Below are 27,657 nucleotides of genomic sequence, written 5' to 3' on the forward strand. Positions count from 1 at the left end.
TGGTACTAGAAAGTGATCACTTCAGTGTACACCTGGGTGAAGGGCCTAAGGATGGTTTCTCTTTCCTCTGTCCTCTCCATTTTTAAGCCCATGAATGGTTAAGCCATTGTTCTTAAGCCCAACAGTGAATTTTTTGTTTCAGATGTATTTCTGTTCTAAAATTTCCATTTTTTTATTTTCTATTTCTTTGCTGTGATTTACTATTTTTTCACTCATCATGAACATATTTTCTTTTGTCTCATTGAGCATAGTTATAATAGCTGTTTTTAAAGTCCTTGTCTGATGTTTTTCTGGAGCATCCTGGGGTTACTCTCTGCTGATCTTTTCACTTGCAAATGGACTGAATTGTTCTGGTTCTTTATAAAATTTGGGATTGTATCTTGAACATTGTGAATGTTATGTTGTGGAGACTCTGGATTTTCTTGATATATTTATTTTAGCAGGCATTTAATTTGATTGGACTCAAACTGCAAATGCTGTCTCACTGTCAATGGGTGGCAGTTCAAATTTCAGTTCAGTTCCTTTGTCCTTCACTGAGGTCCTTGTTACATGCATGGTTTAGGGGTCAGCTAGAGACTTGGGCAGTTGACACACAGAACCTGGGACTCTCCTCCTGCTCTCTCTTCTTTCTCACTTCCCATTATCCGTGGCTGCTCTGGATTCTGTCATTTGGTTCCTCAGGGCAGATAGAGTAGGGCTGGTTTTCATTTGGAACCTCAGCTGGACCACCTTCAGGTCCAAGTTCCAAAAATGGGATATTCATCCCATGCTGGTTCCTTCTTCCACTTTTCAGCTTCTCTCCAAAGTCTGCCAGCCTTTGTTCACTTCAGATTGTTAGTTTTTTGTGTGTTTTATCAAGAGTTTCACAAGTAATATCTGTGGGGGAGTTATCATGAAAGCAGTATTCCCTTCTAGCATTTTTTTTTTAAGGTTTTATTTATTTATTTCTCTCCCCTCCCCCCCCCCCCCCCCCCCCCCGGTTGTCTTTTCTCTGTGTCTGTTTGCTGTGTCGTCTTCTTTGTCTGCCTCTGTTGTTGTCAGCGGCACGGGAGCCTGTGTTTCTTTTTGTTGCGTCTTCTTGTGTCAGCTCTCCGTGTGGGCGGCGCCATTCTTAGGCAGGCTGCATTTTCTTAAGTGCTGGGCGGCTTTCCTTATGGGGCACACTCCTTGCGCAAGGGGCTCCCCTACGCGGGGACACCCCTGCGTGGCACGGCACTCCTTGCGTGCATCAGCACTGCGCATGGGCCAGCTCCACACGGGTCAAGGAGGCTCGGGGTTTGAACCACGGACCTCCCATGTGGTAGACGGACGCCCTAACCACTGGGCCAAGTCCACTTCCCTCTAGCATTTTTATCAAAGTGTTTGGGAACAAAAGTGATACAAATATGTAAGTGAGCTTTAATCAGCAATCAAAGGATAGACTGATACATTTTCCTCAGTGTAGTTTGTTAATTATCTCAGGGTGGACTCAACCATGTTCACATGAACTTGCTTTGTAACCTTGGCTAAGTCTTATTTCCTTTCTGGGATTCACTTTCTTCTCTGGAAAATGAGGAGATTGGACTCTTAATCTGCAAGGATCCTTTTATCTCTGCTTCTAGGCAGGCAGATACATACACACACCACCACCATCACCAACAACAGTAACAACAGCAAGAAGCATCAGAAGAGATGCCTGGGAGAAGTGATGTGAGTGGATCTTTCAGGATAGAAAGTTCTCTAAAAGGCAGCACTAAAGAGTTTGAGGCCCTTTACAGTCATCCTCTTGTTTCTTAGGATAGAGGGCCAGGACCCTGCGGATGTGAAAGGTAAATGACATTTAGAAGAAAGGGAAGAAATCACTTGTTGCTCACTTGTATCCCTTAGAAATAAGTGAGGAATATAGGTAGTTGAAAACTGACTAGGATCATCTGTTTTTCCTGTTTGGTTTTTGGCAATGTAGTCCATCCTGTTTTGAAAAGCACCCCCTGCCCCCATCCCCAGTCTTAGTAACATGTCAGTAAATTTGGCAATAGGTGGCAATTGCTGGGGTAGTAGCTTTCAACGGGTGTCACCGTCATTGTTAAGGCTGCAGAGACCTTAGTGGAGGTAGACCAGATTTATTTCTTGGAGTTTGGAATAGTGGCTGCTCCATAATTTTTATATATGAGAGACAAGGGTGTGTTATTAGTCTGCCAAAGGGGTGCTGATGCAAAATACCAGAAATTTGTTGACTTTTATAAAGGGTATTTATGTGGGATAAAAAATTATAGTCCCAAGGCTATGGAAAGTCCAACTCAAGGTACAATAAGAGGTACTTTTTTTCTCACCAAAATCAGCTGCCATGTGTTGAAGCAAGATGGTGGATGATCTCTGCCTGGTCTCTCAGGGCTTCCTATATCAGTCTCTGGGATAGGGCTTGTTTCTTTCCAGTCCTTCTCAGCTGCTCTATTCTCTTCAGCTCCAAACTATCAGGTGAATGGCTTATCTCTCCCTGGGACCCTAGAATCAAACATGACAGAGCTCTCTCTCTCCCCTGTGTATTCTTGAGAGAGTGCCTGTTTATAACAGCCCACCAAGGGGTAGGTACTCAACCTGAGTCAAACCCTATTGATGTGGTATAATCAAAAGCCCTAAATTGATTTTATCAAGTAAATTTAAAACCTTTCAATTTAATACAGTCAAAGGGTATCACACCCAGAGGAATAGATTAGTTTATAAATATAATCTTTTTGGGATTCATAAATCTCAAACTGCCACAGGGTGGGTATGTTTTGTTTGGGTTTGTGTGAAGAGAGGTAGCTAAAGCTTCTTCCACACTCAGGCCATCCCTTGGTTGCTACCCCTTATACAGATCCTTATTTCTACTTCTTTTCTAGCTTTGCCCATCACTTACCAATAATTCGTTTCTCTTCAAGAAAAATCCTGTCAGTTTTCTATTTCTGCATTTTAATTCTAGCCTTCTAGCTTGCTAGCAGGGTAGAGGCAGGGATGGATTATTATTAAGTGTGTATGTTTTGGGGTTGGTGATGGAGGGGTGAAAATTGGATTTAAAGGAAACAACAGCCTTGGAATGAGATTACAAGGTGGTCTGCAGAGATAAGGGAGAGATGGGCAGTTGTGATGAAAGAAGGGGGAAAGTTTAAGACTATGTGTAAAGCTTTAGATTTACCATTAGCTTAGAATCTACAATTCCATTCTTCTTCAAGACTAGTATATATGGGAAGTTTGACTCAAATCTTCCACCTCTAGTAACTCTTTTCCAGGGCCTCTCAATTTTAGATGTAAGATTCAATGAGTTAAGTTTTTCAGGTCTCCTGTAGAAAGACTACTCATTACAAAATAGAGAGGGAAAGTTTTCAGACAGAAGCTCTATTTTTAGTTCTTTTTGATATTGGGAGGTCAGCGCCCTTTGGAGGACCAAGTCTGGAAGGCGACCAAATGGGGGTCAGAATGGTGAAGGGGCTTTTGTAGTCAGCCAGGTTTGGGTTTAAACCCTAGCTGCCATTTACTAACAAGCTGTTAGACTTTGAACAAGTCACTTTACTTCTTGAAATTTCTTTATCTGTATGGTGGAGGGTAACATTGTATTATTTTCTTATATAAAACAGTAGATAAAGTGCCTGGGGTATAGTAGATACTCCACAAATGTTTGCTTTTTTCTTAACCCATCTTCCAAGAACATCTTGTTTTTAGTAGAATCCTGGCTTTACCCCTAAGAAATTGTGTGACTCACCCTTTCCAAGCTTCAGTTTCCTTCCTTAAAACAAAGGCATTTACCTAGTTGATTTCTGAGTTGCTTCTCAGCTGTCAGATGTGTTTTGCATTTTTAGACTGTTAATACATTAATAGACTGTTAATACAAATAGACAGTCATTTTTAGACTGTTAATACAATACATAAGGCTGTTAATTTAAGGAAAGACAATGTGGAATGCTTTGGGACTACATCATCTGATAGGAAAGGGAAACTTTCCTGGGAGGCAGATTCTGCTTCTTCCCTGAGAGACTTTTAGGCACCTTTCTTCAGAGTCAGGATCCAGACTGGGATCCTGCTTGTCTCCTTTCTGATACCACACTGTATGTGTGATGGTTTTTGGGACAGGTCTTTGGGCTAGTTTAACATGGTGATTCATGCTGTATCTATCTCTGTCTATATTCCGTCTAGGTCAAGAGACAGCTGTCTTTGAGAGATAGTGATTAACAAGACAGAAAGCATCAGAGGAGCAGCCCGAAATATTGGTGGAAAACGTAGATTACCTAGATGGTAAGTTTGTTGCACAGTGAAGCCTGGGTAGTCTGATAAAACTGGATGGCTTCTTAAGCCTCTACAGTTTTCCATCACTGAAAGGGAAGGGAGGAAAATCAGTATTTGCTGATGGCCTGTTATGAGCCAAATACTATGCTAAGTATTTCATGTTTTCTCATTTAGTCAACCAACCTAATGAACGTAAAAATCCTTGCACAAAGTTGACAGCTTTAAGAAGCAGGCCTAGTTACCATTTATTGAATACTTACTAGATGCCAGATACAGCCCTATTTGCATACATTATCTCCCTTAATACTCTGATCTTATGAGGTAAGTCCTATTATCACAAGAACTTTTGATAACTCCTTTTCCTAGGGCTCTTCGGATTTTGTGTGTCATTTCTTGGTTGTTTTTGGCCAAGGCAATGGAGAATTCTAATGAGAGAGAAGAAAGAGAAGTGAGAACTTGAGCAGCAATTGGCCAGGGGACCTAGTGGTCACCAGTGGTAGCTGGGGAAGAGTTAGAGAGAGGTTCTCTGGGAAGTTAGAGCAATAGGACAACTCAGAGAAGGAGACATTTGGCTGCTACTCTGGGAAATGTGTTCTAGTTATAAAAGTGACAAATACAGAAAGAGAATCCTAGCAAGACTTCTCACATTTTGGGCACCTTCAGGAAAAAGGCATAGCTAGGGATTGTGCAGAAGTCTTCTTTTGGGTGCTGGGGGATGCAGTGGGAAACTTCAAGGCAAACTCCTATCCTTTTAATTGGTTCAGGATTCTTCTCTTCCTTTCTCTGGAGCATTTTTTCTACCTCAGGGAACGCATGATGAAATGAATTTCTGTTTGGGTAAAGTGGCAGCCAGTATTCATTCTCTGATCTTTCTGATGGTAGTTTATTGGCACACCAATGTTTTTCAATTTACTTGCTGAAATCTGGGGGAAAAGAATAATTTTCATCAACAAAGTTCATTAGGTATACCTATTACACATAGAATATTATTTTCTATACTCTAGCTTATTTTCTAATAATAAAAATGGACAGTTTACTATGTACCTAGCACAATTCTTTGTGTTAAGTATACATTCAAACAAAACAGAAAAAGTCCTTGCTCTTAAGGATTTTATATTTTAAGGGTTAGAAACATAAAAATAAGAGAATAACCAAATATAAGCAAATGAAGAGGTAAACAGATAAATAACATTCACCAGGAGTTATGTGCTAAGAGGAAAGAATAGCAGAGTAAAATGATAGAGAATGAGGAGGAGAAGGGGAATTGCTACTTTATGCAAGGTGATCAGGCAAGGCCTTTTGAAGGGATAATTTAAATCAAGACCTTAAAGTGAGGATAGCATCCTGGCAGAGTGTACATCCCATATAGCAGGTTTAAGAGCACCGAAGCATGTGTATGACTTAACATGTCCATGGACCCACAAGGAGGCTGGTATGTCTGGAATAGTGTGAGTAGGGAAAGAGCTGTAGAAGATAAGGGAAGAGAAGTAAGGGGACCCAGATCATGTAGGGCCTTAGAGGCCAGAGTAAGACCTTCAGACTGCTTTTTATTCTAAGTGAGATGGGAAGCCACTTGGAGAGTTTTGAGCAAAGGAGTGACATGATCTGATGTTGTGAAAAGCTTACTCTGGTTGCTGTGGGGGAATAGGATGTGGAGGGTGAGGAAAGGTAGTTAATGATGGAAGCAGAGAGACCAGTTTTGAAGCATTTGCAGTAATCACTTGTCCAGGGGAGGGATAATGGTGACTTGGACTGGGATAGTAATGGTGGGTAGCCAGAAGGAAATGGATTCTGGCTATATTTTGAAGGCAGAATCAAATTCTTATTCTCCCTGTAGAGTCATTTGATTTATCTGGAGTTAACCCTCGGTCACATGGGTTTGAGGGTGTCACTGGAAACTTGACAGTGATCCATCGTAAAATTCTAAGATTGATTGAGCAAAGGATGTGAACACACTGACTTCTAGAAGCCAGCATATGTTCACGAAGAATAAGTCATACTAACTGTTGGCATTTCTTTGCACATTGATGTACATTGGGTCAATTCAAATTTGATAGTTTCCTAAGCTGGAGGATCAGTAATATGCTACAAAGGTAATGTATCTTTATTATGTAAAATTAGGTATTTAACATTTTCTTGTAATCCCCAAACAGAAAATTTGGGACTGGCTTTGGAGTTGATAGAACAACTGTATGTTGGTATTGTATTGATTAATGGATCAGTGTTTATCTAGACAGTCTGTTTTGTTTTTAGTGTGTTCTAGAGGGCTCTATTCTTGGTTATATTTTGTCTAAAAATTTGAGCATCAATATGGATGAAGACATAGAAGAGATGTGCCTGTCAGATTTAGAAATAGTGTATGGGAAATGGACCTGGCCCAGTGGTTAGGGCGTCCGTCTACCACATGGGAGGTCCGCGGTTCAAACTCCGGGCCTCCTTGATCCGTGTGGAGCTGGCCCATGCGCAGTCCTGATGCATGCAAGGAGTGCCCTGCCACGCAGGGGTGTCCCCCGCGTAGGGGAGCCCCACACGCAAGGAGTGCGCCCCGTAAGGAGAGCTGCCCAGCGCGAAAGAAAGTGCAGCCTGCCCAGGAATGGTGCCGCACACACTTCCTGTGCCACTGACGACAACAGAAGCGGACAAAGGAACAAGACGCAGCAAATAGACACAGAGAACAGACAACCGGGGGAGGGGGGGAATTAAATAAATAAATAAATCTTTAAAAAAAAATTACACATTAAAAAAAAAATAGAAATAGTGTATGGTTTGCAAGCTGTAAGGTATGGAAAATATTTGGACAATGAATTGAAGCTAACAAGTTGAAAAGCATAAAACAATAAATAATTATTTAATTTAAAATTTACATAACACTTAATATGGACCAGGTACAGTTCTGAGCACTTTGCATGTGATACTCATTTATACTTAAGTGTGAATGAGTATAATTATGTGAAGTGAGAATTGAAGCATGAAGAAGTCAAGTAACTTCTCATCCAAGGTCACATACAGCTAATAAGTGACAAAACCAAGATTCGAACTTATGCTTTAATCACTGTACTATCCTGCCTACAAAAGAAGTTAAGTATTAAGCCCTATATTTAGGTTTTTAAAAATTAATTAGATCTAATAATTTATTTGAAAACAATCAGCATGAACTTCCAAACTGGAAATACAGCTGCCAGGCTAATTCATGCAATCTTGGGCTTCATTATTAGAACTGGATGGACCAGATCATCTTTCAGATTCATTCCCACCCTTTACCCCATTGCAGCTGTCCTAGTTCAGACCCTTATTTTCTCTCTTACCTTGACTATTACAATAACATCCTAGTTTATCCAGTCAGAATGGTCTTTCAAAAATGCAGTTCTGATTGTATTATACTTCCTTGCTTAAATCCCTTTATACAAAAGGTTGAAAATTTGTTTCCTATATCTGCTTACAGGTATGTAAGCGTGTATTTTGGAGGAACTGCACAGTGGTGTTCTTCTCCATACCCCCTTTAAATTAAAAAAAAAAAAAAATTAGTTAGTTACATGTAAGAAATTTCACATAAAAGTATAGGACATGTTTTCCCCAGTTAGCCATAGTTTCTTACAGGCCCATGCCACACATTTACTTTATTGGCTTCATCTCTCATAAAGGCTAAGTATCTTTTCTAGAACGTAGTGTACAAATTTAAGAACAGTACCCCAGATGTAGTTTGACCAGTACAAATACAGACTATTACTACCTTCATTTATTCACCGAACATTTCTAAGTTTCCTCCCTTGCTCCAAACAATATATTTAGTGTCCAGACATAAAAACAAAGATGAGGGAAGTGGACTTGGCTTAACGGATTGAGTGTCCGCCTACCACATGGGAGGCCCACGGTTCAAACCCAGGGCCTCTTTGACCCATGTGGAGCTGGCTCATGCACAGTGCTGATGCTCTCAAGGAGTGCCCTGCCATGCAGGGGTGCCCCTGCGTAGGGGAGCCCCATGCGCAAGGAGTGCGCCCCATAAGGAGAGCCGCACAGCGAGAAAGAAAGTTCAGCCTGCCCAGGAGTGGTGCCGCACACATGGAGAGCTGACGCAGCAAGATGACGCAACAAAAAGACACAGATTCCCAGTGCCGCTAACAAGAATAGAAGTGGACACGGAAGATCATGGACATGGAGAACAGACAACTGGGGTGGGGGGGAGGGGAGAAATAAATAAAAACAAATCTTTAAAACAAACAAACAAAAAACGAAGATGACACAATCTTTGCTGTCACAGCTCAGAGCCAGTAGAGGAAGACAACTATATTAAAAAACAAGTATGGGCACCATGAAACAACAGTCTATAGACTGTTTGAGACGCTATGTTTCTTTTGGTGGGAATAGGCTGTTTAAAAAGGTGATATATTGAAAGATGTTCCTTATCAGAATGGGGCAGGGGAGGCTTGGACGGAAGGAAAGAAGAGAAAATGGGGAATTCTAAACTTGTTCCTTAAACATTACCACCTTAACCTCTATACTGTGAGGTTTCAGGGGCCTCTAATTTGGACCCTACCTACCTCTTTAACCTTATCAGTGACTTACTCTGCCTTTCTTCTTATGCTTTTTATGACAGCCATCCTAAATTCTTCTAAGTTCCTCAGATGCACCATTGGTTTGTTGGCTCATATTTCTTTCCCTCTCTCCCTCTCATTCAATAACAATTATTTTAGACCCTTTATGTACCAACGTTCAAGATGCGAGGGATACAACAGTAAAAAGAACTACTACAAACACAAAAGGCCATGTTCCTTTGAGATTTTACATTCTAGTAGAAAGAGACAGACAATAAACAAATTCACCAGTAATGTGCTAAAAAGAAAAATAAGTACAGTATCTTACCTTAGAGCTGCCCAAAGGTGGAATGAATTGCCTTGGGAGGAAGTGAGTTTCCTTCCTGGCATTAGAAGTATTTTAGCAGATGCTGAATGACTTCTTGCCTGATAACATGCATTTGAGTAGGATGTTGGATTAGATGATCTATCTCTAAATGCTTTCCAATCTGGAGAATCTCTATGTGCTAATTAGGCTACTACCTCTCAGGTTTACATATCTAAAATACATTAACTTGTGGTTCTGAGAAAAGTCATCTAAGCCCAGGAATTAAATAGTATCATTCAGGAAGTGGTTGTGAGATGTGGAGTGTATCTCTGCCTCTCATCACCTTTCAGGATGAAGGATGATAGCCTATGGTTTTTTTTTGTTTCTGTTTATTAATTTTTTTATTTTAGCCTATGGTTTTAAGACAGATAACTAGAAATGGTCATAAAGAAGCTGCTTAAAAATTGTTCTCCCATTTTCCCTTAGATCAGGGGTAGGCAGTGGAGACCCACTGTCTATTTTTGTAAATAAAGTTTAATTGAAACACAGCCATGCCCATTTTATTTTATATATATGACTGCTTCATGCTACAGTAGCAGAGTTGAGTAATTGGGGCAGAGACCTTAGGCCTTACAAAGCCTAAAATATTTACTATCAAAGCAAATTGTATACTTGTATCTGTACTATCTAACTTTTAAACGTTTTTAACCCGTTTTAGATGACTCTTGGGAACAGGAAGTGAATTATGGCAGCTGTATTGGGGGAAGGGGAAGAGCAGGCTTGGTTATGCTCTCTATTTTAGACCTTCTTGGTCTGCTAGAATAGGAGAAGCGGTAGTCTCAGAAATGCTGGATAGGGCCACTTGGAACTGGGTTCAAGAACTTTGGTAGAAAGCATTCTGAAGGAGAGACAATTGGTATATCTTTCTAGCATGAACTGGAACTAAGCTCGACAGTAGTGTGGGGGAAGTTGGCATTTAAGGATAGGAGTATCCTTCCCTCTTTTTATTTTCCTATAATTTTTCTGAGGTTTAATATAATTTTCTTCCCAGACCCCATTCTTAGGCACAATTAATCACTTCTTCCAAGCTTTGAGTGCATTTAATATCAGGTGGTAAATGTGCCAATTTAAAAAAGAAGGGTAAGAGGAAAGAGTGGATGGTATTTTATGTAAGGTGGTTAGGGAAGGCTTTTTTCTTTTTAATAAATCATTTTATTGATACATAAATAAAGCATAAATCTATCTGAAGTATACAATCAGTGGTATTTAGTATAATCACATAGTTGTGCCTTTATCACTTAAATCATTAAAGCATTTTCATTATTCCAATAATAATAAACAAAAAGCAAACAAACCTCATCACCTCTCAATCTGTCTGTGCTTCCCCTGCTGTAGATAGCTGTTATTCTGTTTCTGTCTCTCTAGTTTATTTGTATTTATATTTTGAAAAAAGTCTTATATAGGCAGTATTACCCATATTTGTATTTCACATGAGATTTCACTGTTATATGGTCCCATGGTACATTTTTTAGATTTCCTTCTGGCAGTATACATATCCTTAGACTTTCCCTTTCAACCAGTTATACCTATATAATAACTCTGCTAGCTACGAACACTATGATGTGCTTTCACCATTTCTATTCGTTTCCAAAGATATAAAAAAACCTTATTTTTACCAGTTCTGCATAAGTTAACCCTCGGCTTTCCATTCTTTACTCTCTATTTTCTTGTAACCTCTATTCTCATTATTAACTCCAGAGTTCACACAATATACTTATTTATTTATTTATTTATTTTTATTTTTATTTTTTATTTTTTATTTATTTTTTTATTGACTTTGTAATAATATTACATTAAAAATATATATGTGAGGTCCCATTCAACCCCACCCCCCCACCCCCCCTCTCCCCCCCCAACAACACTCGTTCCCATCATCATGACACATCCATTGGATTTGGTAAGTACATCTTTGGGCACCTCTGCACCTCATAGACAATGGTCCACATCATGGCCCATACTCTCCTCCATTCCATCCAGTGGGCCCTGTGAGGATCCACGATGTCCGGTGATCACCCCCGAGGCGCCATCCAGGGCAGCTCCACGTCCCAAATACGCCCCCACCTCTCATCTCTTCCTACCCTTCCCCATACCCATCGTCCACCATGTCCACTTTTCCCAATCCAATGCCACCTCTTCTATGTGGACATTGGATTGGTTGTGTCCATTGCACCTCTATGTCAAGAGGAGGCTCAGATTCCACATGGATGCTGGCTGCCATCCTCCCATTTTCAGTTGTAATCACTCTAGGCTCCATGGTGTGGTGATTGTCCTTCTTCAACTCCATCTTAGCTGAGTGTGGTAAGTCCAATAAATCAGATTGTAGGTGCTGGAGTCTGTTGAGGCTCAGGACCTGGCTATCACATTATCAGTCCAGAGATTCAAATCCCCTAACTATATCTTAAACCCCAACGTTAACTGCACCTCCAGCAGATTAGTATGAAAGTCTTATGAAGGGAGATCCCATCTGAGTCCAGATTCATCACACATAAACACCATTTCCAGAGAGGGGCCATCTGCCCTGGTAGTAAACCCCATCGGCCATGACCATAACTCTCATGGGTCTCTTTAGCCTTCATAGGAACCAATATCTGGGGGTTGTATCTGCTTTATCTGTCTCTCTGACTCTGCTCAGTTGTGCATGAGGGCAATCCTTCTGCCAGCCTCCAGACTCTTTTTTAGAAACTCGTAGCCATATAAACTCATTTCTCCTTTCCATTTCCCCCTTATTTTAGGTCAAACAGCATTTTAAAGTCATGTTATTTTATGTAGACATGGATATTCTGCTGATCCGCATTGAACCTTCCATATAAGGTCCTTTTCCAGTTGCATCATCAGTTGGTATTTGATAGTGGTCCCTCGTTGCCAGGGAGGCTCATCCCCGGGTGTCATGTCCCACGCTGGAGGGAAGGCATTGCATTTACATGCTGAGTTTGGCTTCGAGACTGGCCACATTTGAGACAGGAGGAAATTCCCAGGCACAATGTTGCTCTAGGCCTTGTTCTTATTTTAGGTTTATCAGCTCACAAGCATAGTCATTAGCATCAGGGGCTCACTGTTGAACCCTCACTCCCTCCTGGTCCCCGCCGCTGTACCTGGGAGACTATCGCTGCTCCCCTAGGGACCATGACAGAGCACCACTGGCCAGGAACCCAGTACCCCCCCTGCTGGGTTTTTAATTGTTGCCACTATGAGTATATCCAATCATTACCATGCACCCTGGACATATGTTCTGTATAGCTCCCTGTCAGCCATATATCACCTGTCATTGGTATCCCATACCAGTATCCCTCCATTGCCATTGTTGAAACACTCTGTGATCCAGAACTCCCCGAAATTTGAAGCCCAATATAATGTCATGGTCCCTTACTAGGGAATGGCATATAGCGATGGGTTTAAAGGATAGATAAAGAACTTGGATAAAGTTAGATAAAGAACTTAGATAAAGAATGTTGACTTGAAAAAATTCCACATCCTATCCTTTTTTCCCCACCCCCCCCCTAATTATTCAGCATTTCTTCACAACACCTTTTTCCTTCCACAGCGATACTCTTACACCCTATTCACATCATATTTACTTAAGGTGATGTACAGAGTCTGAGATATTAGCTTTCTAACATGGTAATATCTGTGCTTACATTATGGTGCATACTTTAGGATACACAGTTCTTTACATTTTTAGTTCTCCTATGTTTTACATTATGGTTTACATTATCAGTCTGTCGTCTCCTATATGTTATGGTGTAATATTACATGTTTTATATCCATCCTTATGTACTCTCAAGAAACTCCTCCCTTGCCCCCCATTTACTTTGGTTCCACACATTTAACATCCATTTTCCCTTCCACCTTGGTGCCCACAGTGACAGCCAACCTCCGTTTCCTGAGGGGCCACTTCCAGAGATAGATGGAATAGTGTTTAGGGCCTAACTTGCTCATCTGCCCCAATGCCCTGGGAGCCACCCTTTCTCTCGAGGGATAGAGTTCCCTCTATTTGGTGGCATTAGTCCTCCCCAGGATGTGGGTCCACCCCCACTCTCACTACTTGGGATTCTACCCCATGGTGTCACCCACTCTGGCAGAATGAGCATTTAGACATTCCCCAGGAGCCCGTCCTGCATCAGACCTTCCCCTCCGAGCATTCTAAACAGGTAACCCTCTTTATTATATTTTGATATTATTTTCTCGGCATTTTACTCTCCACCACCTCCTAACCCTCTCCTGTGTTCGTATGCTACCCCTCCCTCCCCCCACTTTTGGGCAACATTACCCAACCGTCCCTCCCCAGCCACCCTCAAACCCGTAAAGTCCCAACCAAAGGCAACCCCTTGCCCCCATTTTATCTCTTCTTTGTGTTCATACTTACCACCATCTCGTCTTAAGTTCCACCCCTGCAGACATCGGCTCATATCCTTCCTCCACCCTCCGAATTCCTGTAAGCCTATCGTTCAGTCTCTTGCTATCTAGGGCAGCTTGTTTATTTCATATCATTGAGGTCATGTAGTATTTGTCCTTCAATGTCTGGGTTGCTTCACTCAACATAAGGTTCTCAAGATTCATCCATGTTATCACATGTGTTTGTAGTGTGTTTGTTCTTACAGCTGAGTAGTATTCCATTGTGTGTATATACCACATTTTATTGATCCACTCATCTGTTGATGGGCATTTGGGTTGATTCCAACTTTTGGCAATAGTGAACAATGCTGCTATGAACATTGGTGTACATATATCGGTTTGTGTCCTTGTTTTCAGTTCTGCTGGGTATATACCCAGCAGTGGTATTGCTGGGTCATATGGCAAATCTATGGCTAGTTTTTTGAGAAACCGCCATACTGTCCTCCAGAATGGTTGGATCCTTCTGCATTCCCACCAGCAGTGGATGAGTGTTCCCCTTCCTTCACATCCTCTCCAGCACTTGTATTCTTCTGTTTTTTTCATAGCTGCCAATCTTATGGGTGTAAGATGGTATCTCATTGTAGTTTTGATTTGCATTTCCCTGATAGCTAGAGATTTGGAACATTTTTTCATGTGCTTTCTTGCCATTTGTATTTCTTCTTCGGAGAAGTGTCTGTTTAAGTCTTTTTCCCATTTTTTAAATGGGTTGTTTATCTTTTTATTTTCAAGATATAGGAGTTCTTTATATATGCAAGTTATAAGTTTCTTATCAGATATATGATTGCCAAATATTTTCTCCCACTGTGTGGGCTCCCTTTTTACTTTCTTGACAAACTCCTTTGAGGTGCAGAAGGCTTTAATTTTGAGGAAGTCCCATTTATCTATTAGTTCTTTTGCTGCTCATGCTTTTGGTGAGATATTCATAAATCCATTTCCTATTACAAGGTCCTGTAGATGTTTCCCTACACTGCTTTCTAAGGTTTTTATGGTCTTGGCTCTTATATTTAGGTCTTTGATCCATCTTGAGTTGATCTTTGTATAAGGTGTGAGATGGTAATCCTCTTTCATTTTTCTACCTATGGCTATCCAGTTCTCCAGACACCATTTGTTGAATAGGCCACTGTCTCCCAATTGAGAGGGTTTGGTGGCTTTATCAAATATTATGTGGCTATATATGTGAGGTTCTATATCAGAGCTTTCAATTCGATTCCATTGGTCTATGTGTCTTTCCTTATGCCAATACCATGCTGTTTTCACCACCGTAGCTTTATAGTATGTTTTGAAGTCAGGTAGTGTGATTCCTCCAATTTCGTTTTTCTTTTTCAGTATGTCTTTGGCTATTCGGGGTCTCTTTCCTTTCCAAATAAATTTCACAGTTAGTTTTTCTAGTTCCTTAAAGAAGGCTGCGTTGATTTTTATTGGGATTGCATTGAATGTGTAGATCAGTTTTGGTAGGATAGACATCTTAATAATGTTCAGTCTTCCTATCCATGAACAAGGAATAGTCTTCCATTTATTTAGGTCTTCTTTGATTTCCTTGAACAATCTTGTATAATTCTCGTTGTATAAGTTCTTTACCTCTTTAGTTAAATTTATTTTTAAGTATTTGATTTTTTTATTTACTATTGTGAATGGTATTTGTTTCTTGATTTCCTCCTGATCTTGCTCATTATTGGTGTACAGAAATGCTACTGATTTTTGCGCATTGATCTTATAACCTGCGACTTTACTAAACTCATTTATGTGTTCTAGAATCTTCGTTGTAGATCTCTCAGGGTTTTCTATGTATAGGATCATGTCATCTGCAAATAATGAAATTTTGACTTCTTCCTTTCCAATTTGAATGCCTTTTATTTCTGGTTCTTGCCTCAGTGCTCGTGCAAGTACTTCTAAGACAATGTTAAATAGGAGCGGAGACAGTGGGCATCCTTGTCTTGTTCCTGAGTTTAGAGGGAAGGAGTCTAGGATTTCTCCATTGTAAACAATATTGGCTTTAGGTTTTTCATATATACTCTTTATCATGTTCAAAAAATTCCCTTGTATTCCAATCTTTTGGAGTGTTTTTATCAAGAAAGGATGCTGTATTTTGTCAAATGCTTTTTCTGCATCAATAGATATAATCATGTGATTTTTTTCCTTCAATCTGTTTATATGGTGTATTACGTTGATTGATTTTCTTATGTTGAACCATCCTTGCATACCTGGGATGAATCCCACTTGGTCGTGGTGTATAATACGTTTAATGTATTGTTGAATACGATTAGCAAGTATTTTGTTAAGTATTTTTGCGTCTAGGTTCATCAGAGAAATTGGTCTGTAATTTTCCTTTCTTGTGATGTCTTTGTTTGGCTTTGGTACTAGGGTAATGTTGGCATCATAGAAGGAGTTGGGTAATGTTCTTTCCGTTTCGATGTTTTGGAATAGTTTCAGCAGGATTGGTGTCAGTTCTTTCCGGAATGTTTTGTAGAATTCACCTGTGAAGCCATCTGGCCCTGGGCTCTTCTTAGTTGGGAGATTTTTGATAACTGATTCTATCTCTCTGCTTGTGATTGGTTTGTTAAGATCATCAATTTCTTCTTTCGTCAATATGGGCTGCTTATGTGTTTCTAGGAATTTGTCCATTTCCTCTAGATTGTCATTTTTGTTGGAATATAGTTTTTCAAAATATCCTCTTATGATAGTCTTTATTTCTGTTGGGTCAGTGGTGATATCGCCTTTCTCATTTCTTATTTTGTGTATTTGCATCTTCTCTCTTTTTTTCTTTGTTAGTGTTGCTAAAGGTTTGTCAATTTTGTTAATCTTCTCAAAAAACCAGCTCTTGGTCTTGTTTATCTGTTCAAGTGCTTTCTTATTTTCTATTTCATTTAGTTCTGCTCTTATCTTTGTTATTTCCTTCCTTCTTCTTCCTGTTGGGTTACTTTGTTGTTGTTTTTCTAATTCCTTCAAATGTGCAGTTATTCTTCGATTTTTGCTCTTTCTTCTTTTTTGATATATGAATTTATGGCTATAAACTTCCCTCTCAGTACTGCTTTTGCTGCATCCCATAAATTTTGGTATGTTGTGTTATCATTATCATTTGTTTCAAGGTAGTCATTGATTTCTTTTGAGATTTCCTCTTTGACCCACTGTTTTTCTAAGAGTGTGCTGTTTAATTTCCAAATCGTGGTGTGAAATCTGGGCTTCTGTCCCTTGCAAATCTCCAGCTTGACTCCACTGTGGTCAGAGATAATGTTTTGTATGATTTAAATCTTTCTGAATTCGTTCAGCCTTTCTGTGTGGCCTAGCATATGATCTATCTTGGAGAATGATCCATGTGCGCTTGAGAAAAATGTATATCCTGCTGTGTTTGGGTGTAGCGATCTATATATGTCTATTAGATCGAGCTCCTCTAATATATTATTCAGATGTTTTGTTTCTTTGATGATTCTCTTTTGAGATGTTCTGTCCAGAGTTGATAGTGGTGTATTAAAATCCCCCACTATAATTGTAGATGTATCTATTCTTTCACTTAGTTTTTCCAGCGTTTGCCTGACGTATTTAGAGGCACCCTTGTTAGGGGCATAGATATTTATGATTGTTCGATCTTCTTGACAGATTTTCCCTTTCACTAAAATGTAGTATCCTTCTTTGTCTCTCACAATTGTTTCACATTTAAAGTCTATTTTGTCTGATATTAATATAGCTACTCCTGCCTTTTTTTGGTTATTGTTAGCTTGTATGATTGTTTTCCAGCCATTCACTTTCAATCTCCATGCGTCTCTGGGTCTAAGATGTGTCTCTTGTAGACAGCATATGGATGGGTTATATTTCCTTATCCAATGTCCCAGTCTGAATCTTTTGATAGGTGAGTTTAATCCGTTGACATTCAGTGTTATTACTATCAAGGAATTATTTGTGTTAGCCATATTTTGATTGGATTTGTGTTTGTCATATTTTGTTTGTATATTTTTTTGGTCTTTTTTGTTGTTGTTGTTGGTCTTATACTCTCCTCCAACTTTGCCTTTCCTGTTTTTTCCTTTCTTCCTGCGGAACTCCCTTTAGAATTTCTTGAAGGGGAGGTTTCTTGTTGGTATACTCTTTCAGTTTCTGTTTGTCTGTGAATATTTTGAACTCTCCATCATGTTTGAATGCTAGTTTAGCTGGATAGAGTATTCTTGGTTGGAAGTTTTTTTCCTTTAGTACCTTGACTATATCATACCACTGTCTTCTTGCCTCCATGGTTTCAGAAGAGAAATCAGCACTTAATCTAATTGAGCTTCCCTTGTATGTGATGGTTTTCTTTTCTCTTGCTGCTTTTAGGATTTTCTCTTTGTCTTGAGCCTTGGATAATTTGATAAGTATATGTCTTGGGGTGGGCCTGTTGGGGTTTATGACTTGTGGAGTGCGCTGTGCTTCTTGGATATGTATATCTGTCTCTTTCAGTAGATTTGGGAAGTTTTCAGCCATTATTTCCTGCAACACTCCTTCTGACCCCTTTCCCTTCTCTTCACCTTCTGGAATGCCTATAATACGTATGTTTGAGCGTTTTGCATTGTCATTCAGGTCCCTAAATCCTAATTGGATTTTTTCTATCTTCTTATTGACCCCTTCTACTATCTGTTTGATTTCTGAGGTACTGTCTTCCACATCACTAATTCTCTGCTCTGTCTCTTCTAGTCTGCTGATATTTGCTGCAAGTGTATTTTTTATTTCTTGAACTGTGGTGTTCATTCCCATCATATCTGTTATGTTTCTGCGTATGTCTGCAATTTCCCCTCCAAGTGATGTCTTCATGTTGTTAACCTCTTTCATTACTGCATCAAATTTGTCGGTGATAAATGTTCTGAGTTCTTTCATTGCTTGTGCCAAGTTTTGCTCCCCTTCGTGATTATTGGTTTGTTGATTGGATTCAGTCATGTTTTCCTGATTATTGGTTTGGTTTGTAGATTTTTGTTGCTTTCTGGTCATTTCTTTATTTTGACGAATTTAATCAGTTCCTTAGCTTCTTTGTCTGCTTTTGGAGGTTAATTAGTTGTTATTTTTGCATAGGTGTTATATCTTCTTTTTGTCACTTTTTTCTTCTTACTCAAGTTACTTGTTGTTGGTTAAGTTCACTTCCCACCGAATTGACGTCCAGACACCTTCCAACCAGCAAAAATCCCCGAAACAGCGCGGTCCCAAAGAGCCTTCAATGCTGCCCAGCCGCCCCCTGCAGAGACACTACCAGGCAAGCTCACGCAGCCACCATCTGAGAGTACCACCCGGCAGGTTTTCCTCCAATAAAGCCTGTTTCCGGCTCTGGCCCAGAGAATTTCCTTACAATAATCTCTCTGGTGGAGTGTTTTGGGTTTTTTTTCAGGAGTTTTGAATGTGTGTCCGCAACCACTTGTGACCCAGCAAATGATTTCTTTATGTCTGGGATGACCTGATATTTCTCTCTCTCTTCAATTCGGCATTTGTGGAGCCCTTCTCCAGTCTCTACCATCCTCCAGGGTATCTCCACACAATATATTTAGTTCATAATAGCACAAGCATACATTTTCTTGCGTATGGCTTGCTTCATTCAACATAATATCTCCAGGTTCATCCATGTTGTTGTATGCTTCAAGATTTCCAATCTTCTTAGAACTGAAAAATATTCCATTGTGCATATAAATCACAATTTGTTTATTCATTCTTTGGTTGATGGACACCTGGGTTGTTTCCATCTTTTGGCAATTGTGAATAATGCCGCTATAAACATCAATATGAAGATGTCTGTTCATGTCACTGCTCTGTTCTTCTGGGTATATATATATATATACACACACACCTAGTAGTGGTATTGCCGGGTCACTTGGCAAGTCTATATTCGACTTCCTTAGGAACTACCAAACAGTCCTCCACAGTGGCTATACCATTCTACATTCCCACCAACAGTGAATAAGTGTCCCTATCTCTCCACATCCTCTCCAACAGTTGTAGTTTTCCGATTTTTAAAATAATAGTGGCCATTCTAACAGGTATGAAATGATCTCTAGGTGTGAAGTGATAGCTCATTGTAGGTTTGACTTGCATTCCTAATTGCTAGTGATGTTGAGCATTTTTTAATATGTTTTTGCCATTTATATTTCTTTTTTGAACAGCTCTCTCTTCAAATCTTTTCCCCATTTTTAATTGCCCATAATTAGTTTTTAAATTCTCTTTTTATTGTTGAGTTGTAGTATCTTGTAATATACCATGGATATTAAATCCTTACTGGGCATGTGATTTTCAAAACATGTTCTCTCATTGAGTTAGCTGCCTTTTCAACTTTCAGATAAAGTCCTTTGGGACGCAAAAGTATTTGATTTTGAGGAGGTCCCCTTTATTTTTTTGTTTTGTTGTTTGTGCTTTGGGTGTAAGGTTTAAGAAACTGCCACCAACCACAAGATCTTGAAGATGTTTTCCTACATTTTCTTCTATTAATTTTATGGTTGTCACTTTTATATTTAGGTCCTTGATCCATTTTGAGTTAATTTCTTTGTAAGGTGTGAGATAGGGGTCCTCTTTCTTTCTTTTGGATATCGCTATCCAGTTCTCCCAGCACCATTTATTGAATAGACTGTTCTGACCCAGCTGGGAGGGCTTGACAGCCTTGTCAAAAATCATTTAATAGTAGGTGTGAGGATTTATTTCTGAGTTCTTGATTCTGTTCCATTGGTTAATATGTCTGTCTCTATGCCAATACCATGCTGTTTTTTTTTTGTTCTTGTTGTTGTTTTTTACCACTGTAGCTAAGTAATAAGCTTTAAAGTCAGGAAGTGAGAGACCTCCAACTTTGTTCTTTTTTAAGACATTTTTGGCTATTTGGGGTTACCCTTCCAAATAAATTTGATAATTGGCTTTACCAAAAAGGCTGTTGGGATTTTTATTGGGATTGCATTGAATCTGTAAATCATTTTGGGTAGACCTGACATATTAACAATATTTGGTCTTCCAATCCATGAGCACAGAATGTCCTTCCATTTATTTAGGTCTTTGGTTTCTTTTTTGTAGTTTTTGAATACAGTTTTGTAGTTTCTGAGTACAGGTACTTTATGTCCTTGGTTAATTTAATTCCTAAATATTTGATTTTTTTAGTCCCTATTATAAATAGAATTCTTTTTCTGATTTTCTCCTCTGCGCATCAGTGGTGTTTAGAAATGCTGTTGATTTTTGTGTATCAATCTTGTATCCCACCACTTTGCTGAACTTATCTGCTAGTTTTACTTCTTCTTTTCCATTTTGGTACCTTTTATTTCTTTATCTAGCCTAACTGCCTTAGCTAGGACTTCTAGCACAATATTGAATAACAGTGGTGACAGTGGGCATCCTTGTCTTGTTCCTGATCTCAATGGGAAAGCTTTCAGTCTTCCATTGAGTACAATGCTAATGGTAGGTTTTTCATATACGTACTTTACAATATTGAGAAAGTTTCCTTCTATTCCTATCTTTTGGAGTGTTTTCTCAGGAAATGATGCTGTATTTAAAAAAAAAAAATAGAGAGAATCAACAAAACCAAAAGTTGGTTCTTTGAGAGCAACAAAATTGACAAAACCTTAGCTAGACTGACAAAAAAGATGATGCAAAAATAAAAAACAATTGTGCATATCTCATTGTCATTCAATTTTCTTAGACCCTTTTCCATTTTTTCCATTTTTTCCATTCCTTTTTCTTTCTGTTCTTCTGTCTTTTCCTGTTCATATGTTCTGTCCTTGAAATCACTAATTCTGTCTTCAGTTAATTCAGATCTGCTATGTGCCTCTAATGTATTTTTAATCTCAGCTATTGTGTCTTTCATTCCCATAAGCTCTGTTACTTTTCTTTGGAGGCTTTCAAATTGTTCTTTATGTTTACTCAGTGTCTTCTTAATACTCTTTATCTCTTTTGTCATATTTTCCTTCAGTTCTTTTGATTTAGAGATTTGTGTGATTATCATTGATTAAATTGTCTTAAATTCTGTATCTCATCAGGAGTTTTTCTTTGCTCATTTGGCTGGGCCATCTCTTTCTGTTTCCTAGTATGGCTTGTAATTTTTTGCTGGTATCTAGACATCTGAATATGTTGGTGAATTTACTCTGATGGTCAGTTTCTCTCTCATGCCTAGTGGTTTTTCACAGCTTTTCTTTGATTTTTTATCATTCTGAGTCTTCAAAATTGCCCAGCCTAAGTTATCAAAATCAGGCCAGGGACTTATTAATGGGGTGCAGATTTTCTCCCAGGGGTGAGGAGACCTAAAAGCAGTTTTCTCCTTGCAGTTTTCTTGCTGACCAGCAGATTGTGTTTGTCAGCGAACCTTTCCATGCAGGTATTTCTTTCAATCTGCTTTCCTGCGTTTCTGGTCCGGGCAGAGCTGAGATTCAAAGTGGGTTCTGCTGGCCCAGTTCACTGAAGAGAAGCCCTCTGACTCACCCTCCCTCTACCCTCGTAACAACTGACAGGAAAAAAGGCGTCTTTTCCCCTGTTAGTCAACTGTGGTGAGCCAGGGGTTTTATCTAGGCTTAATGTCTTGAGGGTGGGGGGTGGGGGATGGGAGCCCTCCCCGGCTGCCACAGGGGGTTAGTAATTGATGTTTGTTGTTTTGGGTTCTTTGTCTCTCTGTCCCTTACCCTCCTGGGAGTTGTACAACACTGTCCTGGTCTGCTGACCCCCAAAGCAGGTCCCTTGGACAGCTTTTGGCTCTTTCTCTGTTTATGCAAGAGAGTTGAGCCCTGCCTGTCTACTCCAACACCATCTTCCTGGAACTCTGGGGAGGCTTCTTTATTGTTTTATACTTAGTTATATCTAACTCCTTAAAGACAAGATTCAGGTCTTAATTATTTCTCTCACTAGCACTTAGCAAAATGGTGGGTACATCATAGGTGTTCCATAAGAACTTCTACTAAACAAATGAATTTTTCCTGGATAAACATCCCTAATAGGGGGAGGGAGAAGCACTGGGAAGAGACGCACTTACCCCTTCCCTTTGTGGATGGTTTTGGAGGTAGCAAAGTATTTATCTCTGGCTAGGCTTAGGGCCAAAATATCAAAGATAAGTAACATCTGAACCCCATTTTCTTGCCATTTCCTTGTTTTATCTGGATTGAAGGGGATGATCTTAACAAGTCACTATTTTTAGGAGCACTCTGCTGGTGAAATTCTTTGTATAAAACTTTTCAAAGTGTTTTTGCTGACTTTATCGCATACTGTTGCTGTAAGGTAGGTTCGGTTCATATTTTTATTTTTTCAGAGGAGAGAACTAAAGCAGAGAAGATTAATGTCCTGGCCAAACAGGATAGCATTCTTAAAGGAATATGGACTGTTGAACCCAGGTAAGACCTAGGATCAGCAGTTGGCTATCCCTCTTAGTAGCTGTGAGAAAGGGTAGCAATCCTTACCCCATAGCCTTACTATGAAGGTTGAATAGAATAATAGTAAGTTTCTCTTCATTGTGATTTACATGCAAGGCATTCTGCTAAACATTTTACATGCATGAGGATTACCTTATTGTCTTTGTACTGATGAGAATACCTCAGAGAAGAGAAGTAATTTATGCAGGGATATATACAGTAAACAGTGGCTCTAGGATTCCTAAGTAGTTAATATATTGCCTGGAGTATAGCAGTATTCACTTTGTAGTTGTACTTTACTTGATCTTTTATACCTTTTTGCCCTTATTGGTCTGTATATAATTAGAGTAGTGCTCAGAACTCATCGGTTTTTAAAAATACTTAAGAGTTTATAAGGAGGTGATTTTGCACAGTGGGAAGAACCCTGTATAGAAAGTCAGGAAGCTGAAGTCCTTGGGTTTGCTGAGTTGCTGGGGAAGTCACAGTATTTACTTTTGAGTCTCAATTCCCTTATTTTTAAAATGAAGGGATTGGGCTAAGTCACTCGTTTTAAGTTGTAGATCTCTTGCTTCAAATACAGTTATATGGGGGAAACTCAATATGGTTAAGAAGCTAAAATCAAGCTTGCTTTGGTTTATTAACTGGAAGAAGGAGCCTGGAGCTCAGTCTGCTCAAACTCTTTCCCCTCCTTTCTTTCTCTTAGATGATCCCTGAGGGGATTTTCTGATCCACTTTGAAAACCAGTGGACTAAACGATAGCTACCTTTTGCTCCAAAATTTCATTCTGAGTGGAGGAAGACGCAGAAATATTCTGCTTTTTCTCCAATACTTGGTCTAAAAACTAGAGCTGGAAAGCCTGAAAGTGGTATGGTTTTTTAGTACTTATGTCCCATTTCCGTGGCATAAACCTGCAAGCCAAAAGGGGCAATGTCCAGCAGCCTAGGGGTAAAGCATTGTGATCGAGGCTCTGTGCATGAGGCTTGGGCTTCAGTTATTCAGAATATTACCACAAAGACCTGATATTTCTGTGCCAGCTGTATCCATTTTTAAAAATCTTTTTAAAAAATAATTTATTGAAGTATATCACTCATACATAAACAATAAGTATAAAAACAAATGTATATAACATCATACAGGACTCTCATAACTCACCCTACTACCAATAACTTGTATTGTTGTTAAACCTTTTAAACTAATGATTAAAGAGCATTGTCAAAATATTACTACTAACCAAAAGTATTTCCCCCCTTGACCAATCCTATTATTATTATCTTTGTATCATTTATATATGAACATGCATAAATAATTTAAGTGTATAGTAAAAGTTGTAAACTTACAAAGCAAACATGCATAATATCATACAGGGGTCCCATACATCAACCCTACACTAACACCTTGCATTGTCATGAGACGTTTGTTACAAATTATGAAAGAATATTATCAAAATCTTATTACTAATCATAGTCCTTATCTTACATTTGGTGTATTTTTCCCCCAACCCACCCTATTATTATTTTTTAAATATATTTTTTATGACAGAGGTTGTAAACTTATAAAAATAACATGCACATATGTGCAGAAATCCCAAACAACACCCCTCCATCAACACACCACACTGTGGGGAACATTTGTTACAGATAAGATCATATCATCTGATTGTTACCATGTCCATAGTGTACATTTGGCTCACATTGTCCATAATGCCTTATTATCAACACAGTACATCTTTCACACAGATGCGATAATATTATTACTACTAACCAGAGTCCATAAGTCACTTAAGCTGTATTTTTCCCATGCTTCTCCACAATCCCAACATCCTGCAGTAGTGATGTACATTTGCTCTAGCTCACAAAAGACACTCTAGCATCTATACCATCAACGACAATTCTCATCCACCTCTTGGTTTACTGTGCTAATTCAGTTCCTAGATTATTATCTAGCATTCTGTCAGTTGGCATTTACATACCTAGACTACCATTTTCAGCCACATTCCCATTTATAAACTAGCTGTTGCTCACCACGTGTTACTTTCCACTCTATGCATTTCCACACTTTTACAGTAAAGCTAATTAAAACTTCTACATACATTAAACATCAGTAGTCCATCTCTGTCTTCCTCATACCTCCTTTAAGAATCCACCACCTACCAGGTCTTGAAGGTATTTTCCTATAATTTCTTCCAGAAGTCTTATGGTTCTTGCTTTTATTTTTAGGTTTTTGATTCATTTTGAGTTAATTTTTGGATAAGGTGTGAGATAGGGGTCCTTTTTCCTTCTTTTGGCTATGGATATCCAATTCTTTTAGCACCATTTGTTGAATGGACTGTTCTGCCCGAGCTGGGTGGGTTTGACAGGCTGGTTAAAAATCTCTTGGCCATACATGTGAGGGTCTGTTTTTGAACCATACATTTGGTTCCATTTGTCTATGTGTCTGTCTTTATGCCAGTACCATGCTGTTTTTACCACTATAGGTAATATGATTTAAAGTCTGGAGATGAGGGTTCACTTTTCCTTTTTATGATGTTTCTGGCTATTCAAGACGCTTTATCCTTCCAAATAAATTTGATGATCATATTTTCAATTTTTTAAAATGCTGGTGGAATTTTTATCAGGATTGCATTGAACCTATATATCAATTTGAGTGGAATTGACATCTTAATGATATTTAGTCTTCCAATCCATGGAGAATGGCATTTTCTTCCAGTTATTTAGGTCTTTTAAAATTTCTTTTAACATTGAGTGGTAGTTTTCTGAATACAAGTGCTTTACATCATTGGTTAAGTTTATTCCTGACTATTTGAGTTTTATCTGTCATATTTTATTTTTTCACCACTCTTTCGGCACTTTTAGTTACTTTTATTGATAATAATCTTCATTTCTAGACTCTCTTCCAGGCCTTTCTCTCCTGTCTTTCTTTTCAGGCTCTAGCACACCCTATAGTATTTCCTGAAAATCTGGTCTCTTGCTTAGAAATTCACTCAGTTTCAGTTTATCTGTGAATATTCTAATCTCACCCTCATTTTTGAAAGACAGTCTTGCTGGATATAAGATTCTTGGCTGGAAGTTTTTCTCTTGTAGTATCTTAAATATATCAGACCACTGTCTTCTTGCCTCCATGGTTTCTGGTGAGAAATCAGCACTTACTCTTACTGGGTATCCCTTACATGTTATGCATTGCTTTTCTCTTGTTGTTCTCAGAATTCTCTTTGTCTTTGACATTTGACATTCCGATGAGTGTGTGTCTTTCGGTCTTTTCAGAGTTTTTCAGATGGCAGTAGGTTGTGCTTCTTGGATATAGATTTCTATGTCCTTCTTGGGAAATTTTCTACCATTATTTCTTCAAATATTCCTTCTGTCCCTATTTTCTTCTCTTCTCCTTCTGGGACAGCCATGACATGTATGTTTGCCTGCCTTTTACTGTCATTTAGTTCTCTGAGACCTTGTTCAATTTTTTCCATTCTTTTGTTCATCTGTTCTTTTTTTTAATTATTATTATTTCTCTCCCCTTCCCCCCCGCCCCCAGTTGTCTGTTCTCTGTGTCTATTTGCTGTGCGTTCTTTGCTGCTGTTGTTGTCAGCGGCATGGGAATTTGTTTCTTTTTGTTGTGTCATCTTGTGTGTCAGCTCTCCATGTGTGCGGCACCATTCCTGGGCAGGCTGCACTTTCTTTCGCGCTAGGCGGCTCTCCTTACGGGGCACACTCCTTGTGCATGGGGCTCCCCTAGGCGGGGACGCCCCTGCATGGCAGGGCATTCCTTGCGCGCATCAGCATTGTGTGTGGGCCAGCTCCACGTGGGTCAGGGAGGCCCGGGGTTTGAACCACGGACCTTCCATGTGGTAGATGGACACCCTAACCACTGGGCCAAGTCCACTTCCTCATCTGTTCTTTTGTATGTTCACTTTCAGAGGCCATTTCTTTAAGCTCACCAATCCTTTCTTCTGTCTCCTCAAATCTGCTGTTCTATGATTCCAACGTTTTTTTCATTTCATTTACTGTACCTTTCATTCCCATAAGATTTGCTGTTTTTCTGTGTATGCTTTCAAATTCTTCTTTGTGCTCATCCAGTGTCTTCTTAATATCCTTAATCTCTTTAGCCATCTCACGGAATTTATTAAGGAGATTTGTTTGAATATCTACGATTAGTTGTCGCAACTCCTTTATGCCATCTGGAGGCTTATCTTGTTCCTTTAACTGGGCCATACTTCCTGTTTCTTGGTGTGGATTGTAATTTTTTGTTGGTGTCTTGGCATCTGGCTTACTAGAATATTTATTCTGGGTGAAGTTTTTCTCTTTAGTTTAGGGCTTCCTGCCCTTTCCCCCTTGCTGGTTGTGTAGTAGGAGCCAAGACTGTAATTGGTGCTATAAGCTGTGGAAGCTTAAGTTGTCCTCATTGCCTCAGGGACCAATGAAGCTTCTCCCAACTTTCTCCTTTGCAAGGGATAGGACAGAGTCACAGCTGTGTGGAATAATCCAAGTCATGCAGGCCTAGACTGTAGTTGCCCAGAGAGACTGATGAGGCTTCCACCCCTTTCTCCCCTGCCCGGGGCAGGGATGGAGGTGCAGGTGTGGGCAGCAGTCTATGCAGTGTGGGTCCAAGATGACCGTAGTTACCCCAGTAGATTTCTGATTTTCAGTCTGTGCCAACCAAGGGTACCTGCGGTTAGCTGGATGCGCTGATGCAGGGCCCACCAGCCTTCTGCGCGGGGCTGAAACCTAGTCTAGGGGTGCAGGCTCATCTGGGTGAAAGAAACCAGTTCCTACATCACTGTGCTTTTCGGTCAGCCTGGCTTCCCCTCAGGCTGGGAGTGGAGTCAAAATGG

The 27,657-nt window shown here is 39.5% G+C and overlaps 1 protein-coding gene across 5 annotated transcripts in view; it reads left to right on the plus strand.

The window, feature by feature from the left end:
• The window catches only part of LUZP1 (leucine zipper protein 1), a 143,523-nt gene that overhangs the window by 82,907 nt on the left and 32,959 nt on the right, over nucleotides 1-27,657 (plus strand). For 3 of the 5 annotated variants that reach the window (XM_004465443.4, XM_058304145.2, XM_058304143.2), the window contains exon 2: nucleotides 4,147-4,245. The exons of the other annotated variants lie outside the window; for them this stretch is intronic. The gene's annotated coding sequence lies outside the window, so the exon portion shown is untranslated. The remainder of the gene's footprint in view (nucleotides 1-4,146; nucleotides 4,246-27,657) is intronic. 5 annotated transcript variants of the gene reach the window in all.

Source organism: Dasypus novemcinctus, chromosome 9 (assembly GCF_030445035.2).
Source record: "Dasypus novemcinctus isolate mDasNov1 chromosome 9, mDasNov1.1.hap2, whole genome shotgun sequence".
NCBI classification, from domain to species: domain Eukaryota; kingdom Metazoa; phylum Chordata; class Mammalia; order Cingulata; family Dasypodidae; genus Dasypus; species Dasypus novemcinctus.